Genomic DNA, 5000 nt, shown 5'->3' with positions numbered 1-5000 from the left:
AAACTCTTTGAACCTCTTTGGAAACTCTTTGAAAACTCTTTGAAACTCGCTGTAAACTCTTTGGAAACTCTTTGAAACTCTTTACTCTTTGGGCCAAGAACACTCCCTTGAGAGACGCCGCATGTAATAAGTTTTGGTGTGGGTAAATAGTTTTGAATTTTGCCAGATTGCGTTTTGCTTGTTAGATAATCCTTAAACCAGCCATGTATAAAACCCGTATCCCAAAATATTAAAGTTCGCAAGTAAAATATCATGTCTTGCTGTATCGAATCCTTTTGTTAAGTCAAGAAAAACGCTAAGTAATTGACCCCCCTTCGGCCACCTCTTCGGATTCTGTACAGGAGCAGCGAGTAGCGGGCTTTTTCATTATTACTATTATTTCCTTTTTTTTGTGCCCTTGAGCTGTCTCCTTTGCTGTAAAAAAAAGAAGAAAAATAAAAGAAGTAATGGAAGTTTAGAATATTAAACAAGAAAAAGAAAAAAAGGAATAAAAATGACAAAAGGAGAGAAAATGCTAAAGATAAGAAGATAGAAAGAAAGAAAGAAAGAAAGAAAGAAGAAAGAACAGTGAAGGAACTCAAAGCATTAAGGTCGATATTATAAGAGACTTTTCCTTCTCACATCAGCTACTTTTAAAGGTCAAAGAGAGGGTCAGTCGGGTTCTAGTGAGTGTTTCTTCAGGTTCACGTCATAACTATACTCTGAAATACCCACAACTCCTAGGAAAGCCTTTCATGGTACAGAGGAAGGGTCAGACTACAACCAGGGTCATAAAACTACTCCTGACAACCAGGGTCATAAACTACCTGAAATGCTCACAACTCCTAGAAAGCCTTGTCAAATAGGTGTGTCAAATAGGTGTTTCTTCAGGTTCACGGTACAGAGGAAGGGTCAAACTACAACCAGGGTCATAAAACTACTCCTGGAAATACCCACAACTCCTAGGAAAGCCTTGTCAAATAGGTGTTTCTTCAGGTTCATGGTACAGAGGAAGGGTCAGACTACCACCAGGGTCATAAAACTACTCCTGGAAATACCCACAACTCCTAGGAAAGCCTTGTCAAATAGGTGTATCTTCAGGTTCATGGTACAGAGGAAGGGTCAGACTACAACCAGGGTCATAAAACTATTCCTGGAAATACCCACAATTCCTACGAAAGCCTTGTCAAATATATGTTCTTGGGCGGTGTTCAGGCCTTGTCAGAAACCAAAATGTTCTGGGTTTAATATGGACTTCAAGAAATGATATCAAAAACGTTTTCATTGTGTTTTCAAAAATTTTGGTGTAGACATTGAGCATTGGCCTATAAGTTCCTATATCATCCTTAGAACATTTTTTTTTGTGAATGTGTATAATTGAGGCATGTTTTGAGCAATGTGGAAATTTACCAGGAGGACGAGGAGGAGGAGGAGGAGGAGGAAAAGAGGAGATAAAATTCAAACCCATATATTAATTTTCATCTCACCCTCTCCCCCTCTCTCTCTCTCTTCTCATTATCATCATCACAATCATCATCTTGTTATCCATCACATCCTCCTCCTCCTCCTCCTCCTCCTCCTCCTCCTCCTCCTCCTCCTCCTCCTCCTCGTCAACCACATTCCTCCCATTAATTAGGTTGATTTAAAGACCCTCGTTTTATCTAAGAATCTGACCACCATTACTACCATTACCACTACTACTACTACTACTACTACTACCACTACTACTACTACTACTACTACTACTACTACTACAACATTCTTCTCTCTCTCTCTTTTCTTTTTCTTTATGCATTCATTTTCTGCTCTTCCTATTCCTCTTCCCATCTCTTTCTTTCCCCTTCCCTTCCCTTCCCTTCCCATCCCTTTCCCTTCCCTTCCCTTCTCTTTCCCCTTCCCTTCAAACAGACAGAATCCCTCCCCTTCCTTCCCCTTCCCATCCCTTTCCCTTCCCTTCCCTTCTCTTTCCCCTTCCCTTCAAACAGACAGAATCCCTCCCCTTCCTTCCCCTTCCCTTCCCTTCCCTTCCTCCTCTTCCCTTCTCATTCCCTTCAAACAGACAGAATCCCTCCCCTTCCTTCCCCTTCCCTTCCCTTCTCTTTACCCTTCCCTTCAAACAGACAGAATCCCTCCCCTCCTTCCCCTTCCCTTCCCTTCCTTTCCTCCTCTTCTCTTCCCTTCCTCCTCCTTCTTATCTTCCCTTCCCTTCCCTTCCTCACCAAAATCCAACACACACACTCACTCATACTCACCCCCCCCTCCTCCTCCTCCTCCTCCTCCTCTCCCTGACTCACGGCCGTTTAACAAGACAGGCCAAACAGGTAGCGGGTTCCGTCCAAAAATGTCCCTAATGAATAACAAATGAGTGTGCCATTAAAATTCCAATTAGTCTCCCGGTCCTGTAAGCTGGCCATTCCTCGTGCTTGTTAACATAACCTGCTCCAGCGATCCGATCAGACCGATACCATCTACGATCTCTCTCCCTCTCTCTCTGTCTCTCTGTCTCTGTCTCTCTGTCTCTCCTTCAAACTTACATTCCCTTTTCATCTCATTCTGTCATTATTATTTCTATTCTTCATATTTTTCATCATATTTAATCGCTTTTTGTCTTAGCCTAGTCACTGTATCCAAACGTCTGTGTATGTGTGTGTGTGTGTGTGTGTGTGTGTGTGTGTGTGTGTGTGTGTGTCTCTCTCTGCTTCTCTGTCTGTTCCTCTCTTTCTGAATCCATATATTTATCAAGTGTTATTTTTTCTCCTTAAATTTCTCCTCCTTTCCTTCCGTTTAGTATACTGTATTTTATTTCATCATCTGTTTTTGTGGACTTTCTTTCAACATCAATAACAGTCTATCCTTTCTTTGCTTTTTCCTAATTACTTTTCATCCCTTTTCTAAGTCTACTTAACATTTCTTAGTATCTTATCTGTTATCTTGGAGAGTCTTTCAACCTTAACTGTCTATCATTTCTTTGCTTTTTCCTAATTTCTTTTCATTCCTTTCCATATTCTTGTTATCATAATTTCTTAGTGTCTTATCATCTGTTATCTTGGAGAGTCTTTCAACATCTCGCTCTTCCTCCTCTCTATAGAGTCTTTCAACATCTCGCTCTCTCCCTCTCTCTCTATCTTTCTTTAAAATATGTAGCCAGCATCTTCCTAATCTCATCTCGCTTCATCTTAAGAAACCCAACTTCTTTTCATCCCCTTTCTTAATCTACTTATCATTTCTTGGCATCTTATCTGTTATCTTGGAGAGTCTTTCAACATCTCCCTATCTCCTTCTCTCTCTATCTTTCTTTATATATCTTTAACCAGCATCATCTACCTAATCTCCCCTCACCTTACCTTAAAACACCTAATTTATTTTCATCCCCTTGCTTATTCTATCTATCATTTCTTAGTATCTTATCTGTTATCTTGGAGAGTCTTTCAACATCTCCCTCTCTCCTTCTCTCTCTATCTTTCTTTAAAATATGTAGCCAGCATCTTCCTAATCTCATCTCGCCTCATCTCAAGACACCCAGCATCCTCTTATGATTCTAATGCTCTTCTTCTCTCGCTCTTCTTTCTCTTATCGTCAACTATCTATCCCTACTATCTATCTGTCTGTCTATCTATCTATCTATCTACTACTGCTACTACTACTACTACCACTACTACGACGACGACTACTTATCTAACACCTATTCACACTTATCTTTCAACTTAACAACTTCTGATAACCGCCACTATCCTCCTTCTCCTCCTCCTCCTCCTCCTCCTCCTCCTCCTCCTCCTAATATGGTGACACCCGATAATATATAAAACACACGTCAAAACAACTATAAAGAGAGAAGAGAGAGAGAGAGAGAGAGAGAGAGAGAGAGAGAGAGAGAGAGAGAGAGAGAGAGAGAGAGAGAGAGAGAGAGAGAGAGAGAGAGAGAGAGAGAACAAGGGCAATTACAACCAACCTTTACAAGCATCACCTCCTTAATTAGAGAGGAAGACAGGTAAGGAGGAGGAGGAGGAGGAGGAGGAGGAGGAGGAGGAGGAGGAGGGAGATAGACAGGTGTGCATAAAGAGAAACAAAAGCAGGCGTGGCTTAGCAATAGGAAGCAAAGAGTGAAACTATATTTAGCATTAGTTAGACCTCATCTTGACTATGCAGTTTCTGGTCTAGTCTACTATAGAATGGATATCAAAATGTTAGAGCAGAGGAGGATGGAGGATGAGGAGATGATTTTGGGGTTGAGAAACTTGTGAAGAACTCAAAGACTCAAACAGTTAAACTTGTATTCTCAAGGTGCGTGAAGGTGTGAGACATGATCGAGGGTTAAATGGATGAGGGCCTAATAAGGAGACATTCATAAGGTTTTGTTGGTAAGAGTAGGACACGAAGTAACGGGTTTAAACTGGATAAATTTAACTGGAGGGACATAGAGGCAAAATTGGTTTACTAATAGGGTGGTGGATGAGTGGAATACAATTGTCACATTCAAAAATAGACTAGATAAATTCATGGACAGCGATATTAGGTGGGGGAGGAGGAGGAGGAGGAGGAGGAGGAGGAGGAGAGATAGACAGGTGTTCTTATGTTCTAGGGGTAAAGTGGAGGAGGAGGAGGAGGAGGAGGAGGAGGAGGAGGAGGAGGAGGAGAAGGAGGAGGAGGAGGAGGAGGAGACATTGATATAGTGGAGGAGACTTTGGGAGATGCAGGTACCGGAGGAGGAAGATAATATATGAAAGGGATTAATGAGGAGGAATAAGATCAGGAGGAGGAGGAGGAGGAGGAGGAGGAGGAGGAGGAGGAGGATAATGTTGGTAGCAGTGATAATGGGCAAGATGATAAACTGGATAGGATAGGTCGTCCACTACTACTACTACTACTACTACTACTACTACTACTACTACTACTACTACTACTACTACTACTACTGCGACTACTATTGGAGAGGCGGTGGCTGAGTGGTTAGCGTGGACAAGGTTCGAATCCCACCAAAACACGCTGATCTTTCAAGTCTGGACGGAGCTTCATTTAACCTT

This window comes from Eriocheir sinensis, chromosome 42, assembly GCF_024679095.1.
Source record: "Eriocheir sinensis breed Jianghai 21 chromosome 42, ASM2467909v1, whole genome shotgun sequence".
Lineage (NCBI taxonomy): Eukaryota > Metazoa > Arthropoda > Malacostraca > Decapoda > Varunidae > Eriocheir > Eriocheir sinensis.
Note: the sequence above shows the minus strand (reverse complement) of the source record.